This window comes from Argiope bruennichi, chromosome X2 (assembly GCF_947563725.1).
Source record: "Argiope bruennichi chromosome X2, qqArgBrue1.1, whole genome shotgun sequence".
Lineage (NCBI taxonomy): Eukaryota > Metazoa > Arthropoda > Arachnida > Araneae > Araneidae > Argiope > Argiope bruennichi.
Window position 1 is genome coordinate 127,708,416 of NC_079163.1, and position 22,925 is coordinate 127,731,340.

The following is a 22,925-nucleotide window of genomic DNA, read 5'->3' on the forward strand; positions in this document are numbered from 1 at the left end:
GAGCACGATGAATAGAATAAATACTGCTATTATTTGCTTTAGTTCTGTTGAATCTATTCAAATAATTCGAGGAGTGCATGCTCAAATGATTACTTACTCTTAATCTTTAATTAACAAAAATTCGAATTCTCAGTTTAGACATTTTTTTATTCAGTATCTATCAACTCTAGGTAATTTAATAGTTAATCAAAAATTATTTACTTATTGCAAATCTAATATGAAGATAAAATGTTTTTATGTCATGAAATCTCCTTCGAACAATTAATGTCCCTTTAATTATTGACTTCATTTAAAAGAGTGTTTAAATTATTTTTTGCATTTAGTTGACCATTTAAAGATTTTTTGTTCAATTTCTGTTGAAGAATGACGCAAATTAGGCTTTTAGAATCCTTAACTGAAATGTGAACAAAACGTAATTAAGTATTAAATAAAAGCAAACATTATATTCCTTGTGTTAAGTAAATATGAGTTACATGTATAAAAAAATTCCATGTATCAATTATACTTAGTATGATTTATTATTTACATGTGGAATTTTTCAAAGTAATAAAAACCTCATCTTAAGCCATCAAACATTTACATAATAGTTTTATTACACCTGAGAATCTTAAAATAAAGTCAAGATCATAAATCAGTTTCACTATTAAAATTGTTTGTATATAAATCTAAAGCTCTTCATGCTAAAAAGAAAGAATTTTGATAAGTAATTATTAGAATAAAATTGAAGAAATTTCTTAATAACATAAAATTTAAATTTCAGAAAATTTAATCAGTGAGAATTTTTATAGTTTTTTTTATTGGATACATTGTACAAAAAATAAATTTTCGAATGAATTAAGGTCGTTAAAAAATTCAAATATACTCAAAATACAAAAGTATGGACACATTTAATTGATGATGATGCCGTGTCCGCATTACCAGGTAAAGGGGAGGGATGCAGTAGATTTTGAGGGTGCCCCTGAGCACCCGAGGACAGGAATCTGACTTCTAGCTCATATGAAGATGACACTCGCTTGCACAACACCTTTTAACAAGGGGGTTCTTTCACACACCTCACAGGTAAAACACAAGGTGTGGAACAACCATGCCCAAATAGGACTCGAACCCACAACAACTAGACCCCGGGGAACACCCCTAGGCCGGGACGTCGGCGATGCATTTAATTTCAAGAAAATAATACAAATAAAATATTTTAACGAATCCTTATTTTCGCACAAAGCAAAATAAATTCGAATTGCATATTAAAGTTTAGCATTATGCATTACAAGAAATTCAATGCACCAAAGAAAAATTTGAATAACTGGTGAATTTGATGAATGGATATGAATTTTCCTTTACACAAGAACCTTTCCTAAGATAATATGTCCGAATTGATAAATTACAATTACAGAGCTCTATCCAGACAAGTCCACTGTAATAGAAATGATTTATCTAACCTCTTTATATCAAAGAATATTCAACACAGAATTCGCTATGAAAATAGCAATATTCTTTTTCAGCTTTACACCTTTTTAGGATTGAAAAAATAACACCTACTTTTTTCCTTTTCAAATACTCAAATATTTTTTCCAAACTGTTGTAAAATAAGGCCATAAATCAATTAATATCAGGTTACTTCCAATTCATTCTTCGCCACATATTGTAGCTCAATGAATTGTTAAATTTCTCGATTCCCACTGATAAATGTTTTCATAGTTGGGAAATAAAGGATTTTATTCATTTGCTCCAGTTCCTTATTCTCAATGCTTCTGAATATATTTATCAAGATCATACGAAAGAAATGCAGAAATTTTACAAAAGATAAAGAGCGTCCCTGAAATCCAGAGGGATTTATATTTCCCCTGTTAGAAGTATGTGAATACGGTCCGATTGAATTGTTTGAAAAATGTTACAAAATACTTTGACTTTTCAAATTTTGCTTAAAATATATTGAAAAAATACCTATGAAACAAAATACATAAGTTTAAAGTTAAAAGGGAAATACGTAGAAAGAAAAATAAGAAGGAATAAGATATGTTATTTTTGGTTGGTGTGGGTAGAAAAAGATGAAAGGCAAACATTTTTGTATAGAAGTTTATCAAATGATTTGTTCAAAATCCTATCGATAACATAGGGAATATAATATGAACTAAGAAATAAGTTGCATTTCCACACAATCGTTTTCATCCAATAGATATTGAGAAATTCCTATACAAAAATGGAGCAAAAAGTATGAAATATATTCTATATCTCGTGGGAAGATTTTACCTATATTTAGAATTAAGAAATACTATTCAAAAATGTAAATAACATTAAAGCCTAAATTATATAAATATAAAATCAACGATTTTACAGAAGAATGAATAGATAAACAAAGCTCAAAGGAATTTATAAAAAAACTTTCCATAAATTAAGCTTATTAAATAAAAAAGTATTAGATATTTTCATCAAAAATTAACTTTTCAATTCTCCAGGACAGAATAAAAAAAGAAAAAAATATTTCAAAAAAGTGAAAGAAAGTATGTAGTTATTTTAAAAATGTAACAGTTTTCATTTACAAGTACTTTTTATTTAAAAAATGTAACAATTTTCATTTACAAGTATTTTTTACTTTTTCATATGCGAAGTATATAAAGTACTGAAATTGTCAAAAAGTTCGGACTCTAGATTTTCTCGAATTCCCACGCTTTAGATCTCTTTGAGTTCGAAAAATACATTTTTGGAATATGTCTGCCTGTCTGTAACAAAGATAACTAAGAAACCGCTTTGAGCTAGACGGGAGAAATGTGGTGTTTACTCCAAACTATATATTTCTATCAAATTTAAAGCTAAATCCTTCAGAGGAAGTCTGTCTATCAGGATGTTTGAATAACTACAAACCGAGTTAGATAGATAAAATTTGGTAAACAGATTTAACATCTATATTGTAGAGCACCAATCATATTTTGATCCAAATCGAACTAGGGCTTCATTGCCTGTCTGTTTATACTGTCAGAAAAATGTCAACGCAATAACTCAAGAACGCAAAAACTTAAATACATCAAATTTTGCATGTGCAGTTCTGTATCAAATTTTGGTTTCAATCGAAGGTTGATGTGGGAAACACATAGACAAGGATCACACGATAGAGTCAGGAAAAATGTTCAATTCAGGCTAAGAGTTAATATTTTGTAATTATTTTACACCAATGCAAAGCACGGCATTCTTTGTCTTACTGAAAATCCATGAGCTGGGGTGGGGGATAACACTTTTATTAGAGAGAATTGGAGAAATTTTGAGGTGCCCACACCAATTGATTTTACAAATATTTCATCTGAATACCTAATATTTGAAACCCATTTCTTTAATAGCAAAAGAAGTTCTTATACTTTTATTTAAGGAATATATTGTTGTTCATGCCATCGGCATAAGATTATGACAGTTTTTGAAATTCTTGAGCCATTTTAATATTTGAATAATATAATTACTAACATAAAACAAGTATACATGTTTTAAGAGTCAGATATTTCAGAATCTCAGGATGAAGATGTTTAAGTGTTCCTGCTTGTCATGTTTAATTAACTTGTAATCACGTTTTTTTGATCAAGTCAAATCAAAATCACCGAAAAAACTTTTATAGCAAAGGTAGAGAGGGAAAAAATGAAATCATTCAAATAAATTCAACAGACAAAATGTTGAAATATGTTTAAACGCCAGTCAATGGATAGTAATAAATGTAAATAGCAACTGTATAATTAAAACATATGTACATTTGTAGTCATTTTAAAGATACTCCTCGAAATTGAGTTAAAATTTGTTGCATAATGAATAGTGACGTATGGTTTGAAAGTCAAATGAATAAGATTTTCATAAAAAAAAATGATTTTTTCCAAGATATATACTATGATGGAAATAAAAAATCGAACTGAATTTTATTAAAATGTTTTCAGGTTTCTGTATAAATGCATATATTAATGAATTTTATTCTGGAGAATTTAAATAATTATGTTTTCATTTTTTGGTTATGAAAATTCGTAAATTTTTTTTAGATTAAAATATATAAAGAGAACATACAAATTATGCTGATGTTTCAAAGATTAAAACTGCCAATTTTCTTTTTGCTTTGTTACATCTATTTATTCTTCCGTTAAATTAATGAGCATTTTTCAATTCCTGAGATGTGAAGAAAATATGATATCAACGCTTTCACTTTAAATTACTCAAAAATAATAATAACTTATGGAAGTGGTGTATGATTGTTTCTTTAACTAAAAACGAAGCTATATTTACACTTTATAGTTCAAAGGATGATTTTATTCAAAAACTCATTAAAAAATTTGGAAATATCTTGCATTATTCGATTGCTGTAAAGGTTTAGTAAATTTTTTTATTGACGATCAGGACACAAAATCTCAACCAAACAGATCCCCCCCCCCTTGAAATTGGACTGGTGGGCGAGTATCAATGCCAAAACTTTTTGTCCGCATATAAAAGCTATAAATTTTATTAGTATTTTTTAGATTTGGTTTTATTTTATTACACCAGGAAAATCTGATAACTACATGCGAAATTAAATGCTTGAAAAAATTTCTGAAATTAAACCGCTATTAAATTTAAAATTGAATAAGGTCAAGTATAATAGGATGCCCCACATGAGCGGGAGAAATTGGTTCTATCGACTAAAGATCTATCAACTGCTTACTATTTTGAGATCTTGATATTCAGTATTAAACAATACTACTTTCTACATTTGTTTGGCTTCTTAAACTATGATAATGTATTCACTTGAATTTATAAGGTTCTTGCAACATAATAACTTACCTAGTTTTTAGAAATTTTCATTGTTTTCTTACATGTACAAATAAATTCTTTCCTTAACTAGTTGGTTAGCAAGCAATATTTTTGTAATAACAAAGCATGTAAAAATATTGTGTGATTATGTTTTTCAAAGGCCCAAATATGTCTCATATTCCTTGAAAATAACACCCAAAGCGATTGATTGTAAATTAAATAACCCATCAATTTGATTAACGAAATAAAAAAATTTGAACAATTTTTCGGAGAATTTACATGTAAATGTGAAACAATTCACATTTCTAAAAATATAATAAATTCATATTTGAAAATTTTCTGCATGAAATAAGAAAAATGCCAAAATAATTAGGATTATTGCTAAAGAAGGAGGATTGAATCTAAAAGGCTGAAAATGATTCTTTTAAATCTTTGCGACGAAAATAGCAATGCTGCTATAAACAACAGAAAAAAAACTTTCAAAAGAATGTGGGAATAATTAAAAGAAAGTTTCTACAAAAATTCCACATTCCATTCCATTTAGATGCCTGGTAACAGAAAGTATTTAAATTAAACCTTAATTGTTTGGATTCTTAAGTTTCATCAATCTATAACCGAAGAACTTTAGATGAAAAGAAGTTGTTTACAATCAAGAAAAGCCAGTCTTGTTAGAGGAATTAATGGATCTTTTAATAGTTTTATTTTATTGTAAATTCCATTATTAATGGAATTTATCATAAACTAATCTAATTTCTCATTATTAATTATCATCTAATATCTTGTTATTAATTATCAACCAATATCTTATTATTAATTATCATCTAATATCTTATTATTAATTATCATCTAATATCTCATCATAAGCTATAAGAGGTGAATTAAAACAATAGACGACCGCCTATGGTTCTAAAAATTCTAATATATCATCCGAATACATTAAATTAGTATATTAAATATATATAGGGGGTTTCAAAATTTTTGAAAAAATGTTAGGGCAGAAAGAGGTGACCGCAATAATTGAATGTTGTAATGGAATTTTTTCGTTTATGCATTGAGATGGTAGAATGCAAGGAAAAAGTAATTATTGTGTTATATTGAAAACATAATTTTACTTAATCGTAGAAACTATGCTTAGAGAAATAGATATACCATCATTATTTTCATGTTTATAGTAAATAATGAAGATAGTGAAAATAAAATTCAAGCAGACTTTAACAAATGAAAGTATGTCTTTTCTAGTCAAGGATAAGACAAATCCTTGTTGATTTTTCTCATGACAATATTTCTCCAACCCTATTCATTGGAATCATTGATATAGATTGAGAATAAAATGTCCACAACACCTCATTTTGTTTTCTCGAGTTGCGACTTAAAAAATTATCTTTTTAGGCATTTATATTCAGTCATTTCAACACATTTGTATCTATATTTTTACTCGATTTGCTGTTTATTTTTATGACTTAAAAATATATTAGTTAGCCATTTCTTCACGAAGCCTTTAGATCATACACTTCTTTTATCTATTGAAAGTGATATCCTTGAAACATTCTTGCATACTCTCTAATAAAAGTATTCTCCCCCTCCTCACTGCACCATCCAATGGTGGAACTTGGGCAAGACATGAATGGCATGAGTGCTCAAACTTTTATTTTCAGAATGAGAGTAATGTGCTTAGAAGTATTATTATAAAGAAAACTTGTGAATTATTATCCGCATGCCTTTGCCAAACAATTGTTAGGTAAAGCCCATTCACATGGGACAATTTCCTTTAATCCGTGGAAGGCGGTTTATATGCAAGTATCAAAAAATCGAATATGCATTATGGATGTCTTTTTTTACGACCGAGGGAAAAAAATTCATCACAGAACTTCCATTGTATTCTGAAGATCACCTGCTAAATTTCATTTATTTGTCATTGCATTTTTGTGTAATAGAGTTTACATTCGAGGAAATATACAGGCCGACAAACGGTCAATCCATCGACAGATTCAGTTCCAAATTTATTATAGATCTATGATTTAGATGCTATATCCGTGCACCAAATTTTATCCTAGTTCTTTTTGTTTCATATTTATTGTTTTCAGTTGTATTGGGATGGCGGGACAGACAAATTTTCTCTGAATAGATTTCGTTAAAAATTTGGTGGACATCTACAAATTTGGTTTGAAAACCAAATTTCTTTCTTATTTCAAAGTGTTATCGAGCTCATCGATTGACAGACAGAGTGACAAATATAATTCCAAAAATGTGTTTTTCGGATTCAAGGAAGTCCGAAAGGGGGAGAGATCTCGTATTCAAATATTTTGGCGATTACAATACTTTCTTTCTGGTTGCTTCATATACGAGAAAGTCAAAATGGCACAACAATCATCTTCATTTTTTACATTCTAGTTTAAAAAAACATTACGTTTTATATGGTATCAAGAACTATGGTATCGTCTCTAAATTTTTAAAATTTCAAATGATTCTTTAATTATAATTTATAATGTTCATTTCTTTTGTTGCAATAGAATGAACTTTATTTTCATTCCATCGTCAGTTTTTCAGTCAATGTTTTCAATATTTGAAATGAAATAAAAGATGTGAAACTTCTGCTGATTCGATTTTCTTTCTCACTGAATGAAAAACAATTTTAAAAAACTGTTTTCGTTCTGATGGATGGATGTACCTGTTAGTCAAGTTCTTTAAACCACCTTTAAAACTATTTTATGAACATTTTTGTTTTAGGAATGAAAGGTGTGATTTATTAAATCAGAATTAATATTAAAAATAGGATGTGTAAGCCAGCTTCTTACTGAAAGCTATTAGGTAATAAAAATTTATCCCATATTGACAGTAAAATGTGTGTTAAATTTAACTAGAAATTTCAGATTCGTTTTGTTAGTTTAAATATCCAACATTTCTCTGACAATCGATCAGGTTACTCGCAAGAAAGTTTTCAGCTTCCCTAGCTTTCCTGTGATGAAGAAATGATATCTTTTGATTTTATTTCATAGGAATATTCATTTCAAAAGGAAATTAATGTAGATTTGAATCGGTGAACAGATTATTGATTGGGGAATAGGATATTTCCTAGCATATTTTAAATTAAAAGAAATATTCGTTATCTCATTTTATTTTGATATATAAGGAAATTCTATGCCTTCATCACCAACATTTTTTTAAGCAATCAAAAGTTGCAAACGCAATAAAGAGAGTTGAGAAACAATAGAATGCATCAAGAAAAATAGATTTGAAGGTATACGCATTGAAAGTTTCTAACATAAAATATAGAGAAGTGAACAATCTGTTTAGCAGTAAATAATGATTGCCGTCCAACAAATATTCTTCATAATACGATATTTCAAAATTCTGAAACAGCGCAGTTTTGAAAGGTTTCATACGAAAGACTCTTTATTTTTGGAATATAATAGAGATTCAACGCATATAAGGTTTCTTATAAGGAATAGCTTTAGAATTTCAGTTTGCTGAAAAAATAGAAAAGCTTCGCTTGTTGAGTGATATTTTCGGGAAAATAATTTTTTAAGGATTCTTCGAAAATGAATAAGTTGCTAAGAAAACTGTTATTCGATTTTGAGTCAAGGAATAAAAATCAATGATAAACTGGATGAAGCAAACGAATGAAAATAAACAAAACATGAATATTTTATAAGATAGCAAGGGATATTTTATAAGATAAGCAAAAGCAAATAGTTCTGGGCCCAAATGGCAAATTCTTTGTAAAAAAAGATAAACATGATGTATATGTTTCTGCATTCCTTCCTAAATTTGTAGATAGGAAGCAAAATTTTCATTCTCTAAAACACATTTTATGTTGGAGTTGCTATTTTGAGGGTTGAAATCTTATGGCACGCGAAATCCAACTTGTTAATATCTCGATGGCATATTAACGAGTTGGCCTCCGTGTGAATTGCTTGCGATACGCCGTAACTTTCTAATGTGGTGATCCTTTCTCTACTGTTTTTAACAGAGGGTAGAAAAGGGGGGATAATCTAATTTAATACATGGTTCTGAAGCAAATTTCTGTCGTGGAAGCAAATGCATTAAATGGCTAAACTTTCATTCTTCTTTTGCTTGGTAAAAGAAAATATATTTACTTTTTGAGATCTTGACTAAAAACACGAGATGAAATGTGATAATTATAGTCCGTATGATTAGAGTTAATTTTAAATATATTATACTAAAGTTTCCTTCTTTAAGCAATAAAAAGTCTTTGTTAGGGCAAACGTGGGAATTTTGACCCTGCTTGGATGTCGAGAGATAGATGACACTTCTCTTTACAAATTTTGCAGCTTGAATAATAGAATCCGTCTAAAGTCCGTTTTTACCTTTTCTTCAATGAAGTGTATAAGGATAAAATATTGTAATCTGCAAAATTTTTGCCTTCAGATTTTGGCGTTTCAAAATCCTGCGTCAGAAAAAACCTTTCTGAAATGATGTCTTTCCCCCGCATTATCTTTTTTTCTATTAATATAATGTCTCCAAAACGCTTTGAGCTGGACGGATGAAATTTGGTATGTGGCTTTTATACTGAATTGTAGATTTCTTTAAATTTTAAACATAATCCATGCAAGGTTATTTCCTATAACAATAAAATATTAATATACAATAATTACTAGATTTTTAGAGCTTTAAGAATATAATTTGCTATATAGTTTATCAAATTTTAAACTCAATTTCTCGAAAGGTTTATTGTCTGTTGGTCTGTACATTCGCATAGATATAAATGTTAATGTTCAAAAAGGCAAGGACTTAAATAAATGAAATTTTATATGCCATCTTGCTGCTCAAAGTACACTTCTCTTTCACAATTCATACATCGTCGGAAATATACTCCATTTTCTTTTCTATACTACGAATCATAAAACGTTCACATGCGAGACAATGAAAATAAAAATCTGAGCGATCTCATTTTTCAGCCTTTCCCAAGGTTACCAGTTGTTATGCTGGGAAAATGTGGGCGAACATCCTTATCGGGTAATATGTGAGAAAGTTTCTGGGAGACCACTTCTGCTGATTTTAATGGTCATAGATGTGAAAATGACAGTTTTCCCTCAAGAAAAGCAAAGACACTGCTACAGTAGAATTTTTACTTTATATACGGTTTGGTACTGTTGTCGTATTAATAAATTATTAGAATTCTATTCATTAGTTCATAAATTATTTGGGGGATTATTAATTACTTTTTTAGATTATTTAATTCTGTGCCTCGTACTGCCACTTTTACCGTGAGTATATTTACTGCTATCGAAGAAATGCAAGATCAAATGCTTTAAAAGCAGATCAAATAGTTTATCTTCATATGATCAGAAAAGCAGAAAAGGTTTTTATTCTCTTTTAAAATATCAGCTCGGAAAAGGTTTTTCAGTTTCATCTAATGTCATTAGATTTTAATTAAAAATTTTCATCGGAATTCCTGGAACTCCCCAAACCCCAAGTATTAAGTGTTGGATATATGAGAAGAAACAGCAAGCCCGTATTTAATTTGTGCAGCAACGGAAAATAACATTCTTCCTCAGAGGAAAAGATATGCGAAGGAGTTCATCAAAGACTCAAAGGCGGGACCAAGGATTCTACGCCAGGGTCAAGAATTAACAAGATTTCTAAGGTTGACAAATAAGCGGGAATGGCAAATTACTCTGACAACCATCTTTCTTACAAATCTTTATCACGCAGAATGATTAGAACTGTTCAGAGCGTTGCAGAAAAAGCTGGTAATCAGATTTTGATGGTATGTCTTTAAAACCAATGGGTGATTCTCCCTTCGACTTTCTTGTATATAGACTTATTGTTTGCTCATTCTTTTAAGCCCAGAAGCATAAAGAAATAGTATATTATCAAAATTATGAAGCATTTTGATTTCTGCCTTTTAAAGTAATTGGTTCCAAAATTTGATAGAGATTTATAGTTTTGATGGAAAGAAGATATAGAAATGTCATCATTTAGCTAGCTTAAATGCTCACAGATACTAAATTGATTGACAGTCACCTATTTTACAGATTAAATAAAAAAAATTGATAAACTTGCATAATTAAATTTCTAAAAATATATATGACATTCCACACAACTAATTTGTTACGTTTTTGAGTTATCGTATTTATTTTTTAAGAATCTCGAAATTTAAAACATGGATAGTCGTCAAATTCTCGAGGTTGAACTTTTGAAAATTTCTGTGTTTCTATTTTTATATTTAGAGCAAGAGAAAATAAACTTGAGAAAACGATTGGTGTAAAGAGTTTGGAAATTAAACATTAGGGCAAGATAGGACTCTCTTACCACTTATATTCTTAGTGAATTTTGAGCAGGATTCTGAGTGAATTTTTATACAACAGCTAGATACTTTGATATTATTAGAGACCATTTAACGATTTACTCCTAAAGTTAATTTCTAGAATATTTTTGTAAAATTCATATCTCTTCACAGTGAAACTTCAGCGTTGTTGAGTTCTAAAATTCTCTTCTTTAAAATTCTTTGAAGAAAGATTAAATCATCTAAACAATGTTGTATAAATTAAGTCATTGAAGTTTTGAACACAAATCCATTTTTTACAATATTCTTAAAAAGATACCTTGATTTTAAGCATATTGTATAAATTCACTTTATCACAACTATTCAATAATTCTAATTATATAGTATAAATTCATTCAACGATGGCTCAAATTACATTTCCTTAATAGGATGCATTTGTAAAACAATTTATCGTCGTAATTTCTTCCCCATATACTAAACCGTGTACCACCAACTTTCTGGGTTGTTATGTCCTTAATTTTCTTTAAAATGCTTTGAAAAACACAATAATTCTAACTATTCAGAATAATATCTTTCAATGATGCTGTTACACTGGAAAATTCTTTTTTTATAATACTCTGAAAAAAAGAAACAATAATTCTGTCAGACATTCAATAGTGATATAGAGTATATTATTTCAATGGATTGGGTCTGAGAAATAGTTTCTCATTTTTTATTCAAAGGCCGTTACATACTGTACATTTTATTTGCATAGCAATAAACCAAAATTGAAAATAACGACTGCTTTCATGTTTTAGCTCAAAATCTGTTTTTCTGTAAGATAAATTGAAAAATAATGAGTGTTTTAACAATCCCGTTTCTCATATGACTCATTAAGAGCTGTGGTTGAGGAACGATTTTTCTGGAAAAACATTTGAAGGATGGTCCATCCTTATTTGTATGATTCGTAAGAAGGAATTGCAGCATTCAATTAAATTTCGACTTTGAATTTTATGCGCTGTTTTTTGGAATGATGTTTCTTCCAAGTTTTGAGTTATCAGCTAACCGCTTAGAGTCGATCAGAATTGCTTTACATCAAGGCTTCAATCGATTGATACAGAATTTCGGGTGCAGTAATTCACCCCAGTGAATCCCACACTTCTTAATAAGCTATTTATTAGTGTTTGTCACAAACACAAACTTTAAATATTAATACCTTTCTATTTCTTTATATTTACTATTAAAGATGCTGAAATGTCTGAAAATAAAACAGTTAATATTTTCAAGAAACGGATTGAAAGAATAATGAAACTACTTCATTTTTTAATTTATTAATTCTATTGAGTTAATCTAATAAATTTAATTAAATCAGTTTTTAAAGCACACTTTTATTACTATGCTAAAAGAAATTGTTTTATTTTGTTTTAATTATTTTTTATTTTTTAGTCTTTAATTAAGTCTTAATTTCCTTATTATAAATATTATTGAAGCCTAGAATGAATAATTTCTCAAACTCACTATCAAATGAAATCACTAATAAAAAATCAAATTCAATGAATTGATTTAACAGGATTTAATTAAATTGACAAAAAATTAAGTTAAATTAAACAATTTAATTTAATAAAATTCTCTAAGCTATAAAAGGATAATGACATTGTGAACATTAAAGCCTACAAAATTTCAAGAGCTTCAACAAATTGTTAAGTGCGTGAAAACTCGATTACGAAATTCAGTTTTTATAGTTCCTAATGCAATTGAAACTAAATAAAACTTCGTAAAAATGATAATTTTCGAATATCCGTTTCGAGTTTGAAAGAATTTTGTATCAATGTAACTGAGTTAGGTTGTTGCTTTGGATTTTCTGATTCTTGAATTATTACATTTCTAAAATATATTATTTTTTTACTTTCTCGTATACGAAGTATAGTAATCGTTTAAAATTCCAAATTTGTGATTTTGACGAATCTCCACGCTTTAGATATCCCTGAGTTTAAAAACACATTTTATTCATCCTGTCTGTCTGTTTGTCTGACAATCTCTAAATACAATAGCTCAAAATCCTTTGATATAAACGCATGAAATTTGCTATACGGAATTACAACCAAATTCGTAAATTTGTGAAACGTTGAGCAAAATGCATTCGCAAGAAGTCTGCCTGTGTAGCTGTTCAAATACAAGTTAACTTGATTGCTATTAAACTCAAAGAGCCAGCAAAATGAAAATTGATACACATCTAAAGTATCAATTTTTATCAAATTTTAAACCAAATCTGGATAAAGATAAACCATCTGTCTGTCTGTACTTTTGCATGCAAGTAAACACAATAATTAATAAATCCAATGATGTAAATCAATGAAATCTGGTATGTTATCTTGTGATTACAACTGCGGTTGTGTATCAAATTTTAGTGTCAATCGGCCGGCTAAGAAATGTCAAAAATAGATATTCTTGCTACAAATTCGGTAAAAACACTAGATTCATGCCAAAGATCTATATTTTATAATTGTTCTTCACCAATGCTATGCAAGAAATTTACCGCTTCATCCAAGGTCCATAAGAAATTGGATACAACTTTTATTCTAAATCATGCGAGATGGCGCATTTAACATCTCATCCTTTTTCTCGATGGATTTTGTGGGCAAGTTTAAGAAAATGTTTATTCACCTATATGTACACAAATGCATCTGCTGAACCTCTGGATTCTTTACTTGTTAATGTATTATTTATAATTTTTCTTTTATGCGATTGAATAGCTTCAATAGTTAAACTTGCTTAATACTATTTAATGTATTCCTTTCCCGTTTCTATGAATACTATCACTGTGATCATCATGAAGAAAAATGCATAAATTAGCATGTATAACTATGGAAGCTCTATATGTCTGCAGCTTTAACTTGGTATCTTCATTTTTTCCCTTATCTCATTCTATTGAGGGATCCTCTTTCATATTTTCCTGAATAAAATATTATCAGCTGAGTATATCAGAAAGCAATGTATGAAAATGAATATTTAAATAATACTATTAAGTAATTGACGGTTAGATATATTAAATCTTCAAATTTTTTAATTGTGTTAAAAAATTTAGTGCGCCTTTGCAGCATATGTCGGTAGAACATTGGTTTAGTAAGAGACGAGCTGTACAGAGAGAGTTTATTCTTAAATTTTTAAAGGTATGTAATTTTTTTCATATAAATGAGCATATTCTGAATGTCATCACTTGAAATACTTACTGAACAGTTAAAAAAAATTTACCTTATGCCAGTCATTTACAACCACTCCAAGTAAAAACTGAATGTCAATGGAAAAATAACGTCTTCCTCTATTGAAACAAATGTTTGGTAAAATGAGTTATTTATCTGGTAATTTGTTCATTTTGACTTCTGTCAACATATTAAAAGGTGGAATCCAAATAGAATTAAAAATGAATGTTAAAGTAATTATCGAATCTGCCTAAAAACGATATAGTTACATTAACGAATACGTTAAGTTTAATTTGCATTATTTATAAATGTGTAGTCATTGAATATTTGAATATAATTGCAAACTTAAATAAAAAAATATGAATGCTCATGAAAAATCCTTAATAACTGCATAATGGTATGAAAAGTTTTAGAAATTAACTTTTGAAAAGATTACCTTTTTTAACAATATAACTCATAGTGCAATGAAATCTATGAAATAACTTCCTGAAAATCACAGTTATAATTTGTCACCAATTTTATATTCCCTTTATAGTGCGTGTATGTGGAGGGGGGGGATATCTCTTGTGACACTTTTGTCATCTGATGAAGCCATTTTGGCCTTGTTTGAAATTACAATATCCATTCAAAAAGAACCCTGTCGTAAATTCTAAATTGGACTTAAGTCTAATAAATTAAGCAAATAAAATCTAGATCTTGTGTATGATAACATAGACTGTTTTTAATGTCATTTCATACAACTCGTTTTTTTAGAACTTTTTCTTAAAATTTTTTTGAATCTGATATTGTTTTGTTATTTCATCCTTTCGATTGGATTGCATTCATTTGCAGGATTGAAATCTTTCATTAAAATCTTCATAATTAGCATCAAGTTACTAATAGTATTCAATATTCATGCTAAATGCATTGGGAAATATGTTTATTAATTTAATTTAAAGGGGGAAAATTTGTTATTAGATTCTTAATATCAATGCAGCCCTTAATTAATATTTTTAAATTTTTATATAACTATTTAAACTTTATAGGTATTTCATAAAATCAGCAGCTGTACACGCACAAAAAATACTCTATTGTCTTTCAAATTCTTTGTTGGTTTAAAAACAAAAAATTAATTTAATATCAATAAAATCTTCAACCATATCAAATCATACAATGAATATCAAATTCGTTCTGATTTATACCATTTTCTTCTCATTTCAAGGTAACAGATGAATTTAAGACCACCAAATATTCTGTAAATGTTAGTTCACCTTTGAATTATTTGTTATGTAAGAAAACTTAACTCAGGAGTGGTAATCGTTCAATCATCCATTTGAAAGAGGAAATGTGATTATATGTGAAGCAAAACTAGAATCTGTAAATGCTGTTACGCCTTGTGAGTAGTGGATGCAGGAATAAGTCTACACATATTTCATTGATTGGTAAAATTTATTACGGCTCATTATGGTCCAGTCAAATTGTATGCATTTTGTACTGGAAAAAATACGTGACAGCAACTTTAATGGTTTAAGTTATTGAGTTAGGTATTCGAAACTTTGCAACCGGTTATATCACCAAAGAGGGAGAGAGGGTAGAAACTGAAATACCGGTTTTCATGTTTAAATAATAAGTTACTGATTATGGGAAGAAAAGTTTAAACTAAAAGGTATTAGAAAGACCTATAAACTGAAATGTAGAAAGACAGTTTAATTAGATCAAGAAATGTTTTTTTTTAAATGTGCACCTTGGTAAAATAAGTTTCATTTCTGTTTTTAATTTTGGGCAGAATTTTTGGAATACCACTGATCTATTTGTTACATTGAGGAAATAGCCGATAAAAATTTTATATTCTTAATTTGCAATATTTTTAAAAAAAATTCGACCTCGTTGAAAAAAGAGAAAAATGTTGGGAGAAAAAAGAGTCTATCAAAATTCGTGGACAGAAATGTAATTCCTATTTTAAAAAAAGTGGTTCTTCGGTTTTAGATGGTATTGTGATGATCGATTCTGTAAAAAATGAATTCGAAGCTAACATTTTACTTTAATTATTAATCCTGACGCATTTGAAAATAGACCATTATGATACCATTTGAAACAGAAGAAGTACCTATTTTGAATAAGATTTTAACTTTGTCCACGAATTTTGATTGTTAGAATTATACGCATTTTTCGACGACACTATTTTTTCCCCAACAAAGAAGAGTTGTTCAAACAATAATGCAGATATCGATCTAAAATTTCTAGACGCCATTCCTTTTTATGTAACATGTATTGAAGTAGAATTTAAAAAATTTTACCTGAATTAAAAAAAAGTTTTTCCAAATTTGCATTTTTTCAAAACTCTTCTGTTTGTTAATTTAAGCTATCGTAAGATTCGAATGCTCATTTTATAGGAATTTTCAATTTAATTTTCCCCCTCAGATTAATAACTTTTTAATTATATGCGAAAAATCGGTATTTTAACGTCCACCCCTTTTCCACTTTTCTCTGATGACATATTCCGGTGAAAATTTAAAACGTTGTTTCGACGAGTCCATTGAATCACTTAAACCAATAAAATGGATGGAATGCGTTTTCACCCATTTTCATATTTTTCATGATAATTCGACCAGATTAAAACTTGCGATGCTATGCCACCATTAATCAATAAAATGAAACTAAAATTACGCAACAATTTCTTGAATAAAGCTTCACATTTTCTGAAATAAATTGCTGTGGAATGGATAGTTTTTTAATTGTTTAAAATCACAAATGGACCCGAAAAAACTATCAGCTAACAGAAATCTGCAAATACTGAATCGTTTTATAAGATGTTAAAAAATCGACATGCAGGTTTTTAAATGGAGGGATTTATAATAATTCAAAATGGCTATGCTATGCAAAAAACAAGAATAAGAAATAATAAAGAAAGGAAATTATTCCAAATATATGGAATAACTTGATATAAACGTCTAAATTTTCTGAGATTAATCATTGATTGCGATCTGAAGGGTTTTTTTTTTCTTTAGTTTCTTAGCAAGCTTGTCCCGTGATCTGCACATCCTCTAATTTTGGGAGCAATAAAAAAAAGAAAGAGAAAGTGACTTTGCAAATGATTGGATGGTGATATTTGTGCCTCCGCGATTCTGATGCTGTAATTGGCCAAGGAAGGCGCAGCGCAATAATGAAAAGCTTTTGCGTCTATGAGTGAACAGAAATCATTGAATTCCAGATTTCTAGTCAACAACAACAGAATGGAGGTTCTATGAAAGATGATCCAAATAACAAGCTATGAAACTATATATATCTCATTAACTTTGTTGACTGGAAAGCTTCCTCGAATAGCGTCGACAATTCTCCTGAAAGCAAATGAAAGAAATCGTTTATTGCTAACGGTAGGACAGAAAATAGTTTTCTTCAAATCTTCTCATTTCTTTTAATAACAAGTGTTTTCGTCAAAGCAATCTTGAGCAAGGCAACTTAAAATAGTAAAATAACATTCTTAGATGAACGTCTTAAATTTCTTGTTTTAATCATCGAGCAGTAAAATATCAATAACATAGGGGCAAGCATTATTTTGATAAAATTATAACAGATGAATATTTAATGAGCCTTTTCACTGTTTCAAAGAAAGAAAATTCTATAAAAAATTGAGATTATTTTTAAAGATAAAATTCAACTTTAAAGCTTTTACAACTATACTTTATTAAGCATGTTATTTCTTCTGAATAGTCTTCTTCAACATTAAGAATTTTGAACTCTTATTTTTTTAAATATTACAGAATATTTTTTTTCTTCATTTGTTTCTGGGATAAAGATGAATTAGTTCTATAAATATTATTGAAGTGAGAATAAAAGAATATGCATAAATTATGCATTTTTAGTAAAAATATAGAGTCACTACTATATTAAATATTTGAATGTTTATTTTACAGATATTCTCTTTGTTTACCTTTATTTCAGTATTAACATATTGCAACCAAATATAAAGTCATCTTTCAAAATTTTTTGTGGTAAATCTATTACCTTGGATTTTTTTATAAGAAATTTGGTTTGTTAGTAATATTATAAGCAGTTTCCTCTACATGGATCTTCATCTTCTGGAATTTTTTAAATTTTGTTTTAAGAAATACGGAAGTTCTGGGAACACTGATTGAGATTAACAACTATTTACGAAAATATATTCAAAATGTAAAACATATATATATATATATATATATATATATATATATATATATATATATATATATATATATATATATATATATATATTAGCTTTTATTATTGTATTGTCATATAAATTAGCTTTTATTATGGAATTTTGCATGCGATTTTCAAAAATTGAATAAAAAACAAAAAGATAAGTAACTTACAATTTTTCCACAATTTTTTTTATATGTCCAGCATCCGAAAACAAAAATATAATTGTAATTTAAGTGAAACCATAGGATGAACATAATATCTCAATTTGCTTAAAGGCAAAATAATTTATAAAATTAGATTAATTTAAGATTAGATCATACATAGATGCAGCATAATAAACTTGAAAAAGAAAATCAACACCTCAGAAAGAGTTATTTTCTGTCTATATTAGAAGAAATCCCCTTAAAGAAAGTAATTATGGAACATAAAAGTAACCTAATAATCGAATTAATTATTGGATTGAGTGACTGGTAAAGCTTTTAATGAGAGGAGAACTTTAAAAACGCCCAATTCCATTTAGAGACCCATTCTTGTAATACTTTTTGTCTCTGAAAATTTAGGGGTTTGTTTAAGAGTTTGAATTATATCTATTTTTCCAATAAATAAATAAATTAAAAAAATTGGAGTAAGGATTTGTACTTATTGAGCCTGAATATAGATGTATTTTTTTTTTCATGATTTCAGTTTTATCACTGAAAATGAATTATTCATTATCAAATTATCTTTCGCTTTATTAAAATTCAGTGAACTTGAATAATTTAAATATCTTAAAAGTGGATATGAGATAGCTTATAAAAATGTATTAAAAACATAACAGTTGTTGAAATGATGTTTTAGAAATGGAGGGAAAATTCAGTTCCGGGTAGATTTGACATATCTGTTGCATACCGTTAGGTTATTCATTCATTAAAATATTTAAGTGCAACAGCTATCCAATTTTGAGAAAATCAACGGCTGTAATGGCCTGGTTATGACTCTTCTTCGGAGCTGGAGGTTTCGAAACTCCATTTCATTAAATATCTTTTGCGTATGAGGTCCTAACGTACATCAGTAAACACTAATAAGAAAATCAACACTTACCCATTGGGACAGTGAGAATAGGGAGCACCAGATAAGATATCATCCTCATCCTCTCACCAAAATTAGGACGCAAGTACTAAAATATCTCTTGCGTTTCTACAAAACGAATGTTAATATAATTTGATAAAATAATCACCCGTATTTCGAAATAGACTTTATAACATAACAAAAATTGTGGCTGTTGACGTATACGTAGCGAAACAGTACGTTTTGTAAAAGTCTCTCAATGACCGAGAGTTCAGGATTTATTCTTGGATGTGATTTAGATTTTCCAAAATTATTTCAAATCAAGTAAAGAACTTAATATTTTTAATAAATATATTATTGTATTTTTGTACAAAAGTGCTCATTCACATAATACTTGAACTGTAATTAAAACTTTAATTTTCGAAAAGTAAAATAGTTATAATTGCCACTTTAATGATCATGATAATATCTTAAATTACTTTTATCATGGTAAAATCATTTAAGGCTTTAAATTATTGGATTTTAATAGTTAGAAATTTTTTGTTCTAACTTTTCAAAGCCGCAATTGTTCCTCAAATTGTAGGGAGTAGTTGATGATTTATTAAATTCATAAGCAGATGGTGCCGACTTTAAATCGAAAAGGAATAGTACCAAATTTCTAATAAAGAAAAATCTAATAAGAATGAGCTTGTTTTGAAAATATTTGGGAGAATTTTGAATGGATTTAAAAAGAGATTTAGAAATATATGTTGTTGGAGGCTCATAGAGTAGTAAAACATCATTCTATTACAAACATAGAATATATAGGTAGATTTCTTATACTTTTAAAAAATGATGTCCTTATCTGGAAAATAATTTACTACACTAGTAGTATATGCATTACTAGTGGCAGAAGTTTGCACAGCATCTTTTGGAATTCACAGTATAATAAGATAGTTTTATGACATTATTCAGAATTCGTAACATTGAAAAATATTTTTTTTATTATATTGTTCAGTATTGCACAATACGTAAATATATTTTAGCATCATTGCAAAGAAATTTGTACTACTAAAGAATTAGCAATTAAATTTAAAAAACAACAAGCAAATTTTTAAAAAAATGAAAAATATTGCAATTACTTTGGCAAGTGTTGTATTTAATTATTTGAATTTTTTACTTTAGTGCTGAAAAATATGTCTGTAACACATCTTTTAAAGTCAAAGCTTAAAGACGCGCCTATTTTCGATGAGGATTCCAAATTTAGATTCCAAATTAAAATGTTTTTCTGCGGATGAAAGAATAAAGTGTGTTGCCATCTGGTGTTGAAATGGGCAAATCACCTCTCAATCAATAACTCCATTCGGATATCTTATGAATATTAAGATATGTATTGTCATGTTTGAGTTTACGTCTTATAACTGATTAAAAGAGCATATAAAGTCAAACAATGGTTCGAAATAGCTTAAAGGCAGAAAAAGTAAAGTAAATTTATAATGGGAGGCGCATACTAAATTTATATTTCACTTAGACGTATAGTTCCAAAATAAGCATCATTCTTCTATTGCATTTTATAATACTGACTTTCAAGAATTTTTTGGACTGTATATTTGCTTTATTTCTGCTCCTGAAATGCATTTACAATGAAAGTAGAAAGCTGTTTAGGGTCACTTCATGTATGAGAATTGGTCATATAATATTGATGTACCATGGAGATACGTTGCTGGTGCAATTTACCGAATAAAGTACATTTCATTACTAAGAAATTACGAAAGAGCTAGAAAATTCAAATACGCTTTGTTAAACTAAATGTTTAGTATTTTTATTCCCTAATGAAATCTAATTTTTAAAAAAATATATGAATTCCTTTTTAAATGCAAAAATTGATAAAATGCTGCAAATAAAACAATGTAACTTTTATATATGTGCGAATGTTTTTAAACGATATTATTTTAAATTTCTTAAAACTAAGGTGTAAATTAATTTCATTACTTCCTTTAAGGCGAATCAGTCTGTTTCCTCTTTTAGAAAAATATCTTTTTTTTTAAATTGAATATATTTATTGATATTGGTGATATATAGGTTAAATTTAATGACATTAAAACAGAATTTCGATATTGTAACTACTATTTAGAAAAAATGTTTGAAATATGTACTTCAAATAAATTTTTCATTTATTATTAAGAACATCAGAATTATTACGTTTTTATTTTTGTGCAAACGAAGCATACAAAGACAAAATATAGTAATCGTGAAAAAATTCGAGCTAGAGATTTCGCCGAATCTACAGGTTTCATATCTGCTCGAGTTTGTAAAATATATTTTTAAAATTACGTCTACCTGTACATACAATAACAAAGAAGCGCTTTGAGTTAGGTTAACGAAATTTTGTATATGTATTTTGCACACAATTTTTAGATTTTCTTGAAATTTTGATCAAAATCTATTAAGAGAAACTACGTCTATTTGTCTGCGAGTAATTGAAACCGACAACTGCAATACAAGGAGCAAGATGGATACAACTCGAATCACAGTTTTAGATTTAAAGTGTAAATCCGTAATAAATTTTGAACCGAATTCGTCAACGGATTAAAATCCTGTCGGCTTATACAGTTGCAAGCCGACGTAGACGTGATAACTCCATAATACAGCGACTTAAATAAATTTGATATGTGATCTTATTATTAAAATTGTAGTATTCTCTCAAATTTTAATTTCCAACGTTAGACAGAAAAGCATCTAAAATGCATTTTCGGTTTTCTTCATTATACTATGTAGTCATCAATGTTACTAATTGCTATTTAATTTTTAAAAGGGAAGAAAATATTAAATGAAGTTTAAACTAATTTAATTTACATAAGAGAATAACACAATTAAAAAGGAAGATTTTATAGCAATGATTGTAAATTTGGAACACAATTTTTTTATTCTTTTTCTCAATAGTATATTTTTAAGGATACAAGTGTTATCGAGTTTGGATCTTAGCTATTCAGTTATTATATTATGACTATAAATCAATATCTTAAATGAACTATTCCTATTTTTTGTTCTTTTATTACCAAACCCAAACAATTTTCACTTAATATTTTATAAGTTGACATTTTGTGCGTGTTTCTATCAAAATTTTGAAAGCGGTTGACATATATTTTGGCTTACTTTCGAGTTTCAATAGCAGTAAAAGATTCATCTGTAAAATGCATTTGAGTGAAAAGAAGTTGAATAAAAATGAAAGATTTTATTAAAAATCCATACTTCACACATTTTATATAAAAAAATAAAGAAAAAAAATGTTAAATGAAAAATTAAATGTTAGATAATAAAAGATTTCAGCATTGCATTTTGAATGATTCACTATCAAAACATGGAATTAAAATTTCTGAAAAATCTTTTTATTCATCAGTCATTTCAATGTTTAAACTAAAAGGACTTAGAAGAAGAACTAAGAAACAAACTTTCATTATTATTCAAAGCACAATAAGTTTTCTGAAATTTTGCCAAAAGTAACTATTGGCACTTTGCCAAATGTCAGAAATACTATATAAAATAGAAATATCTTTTAA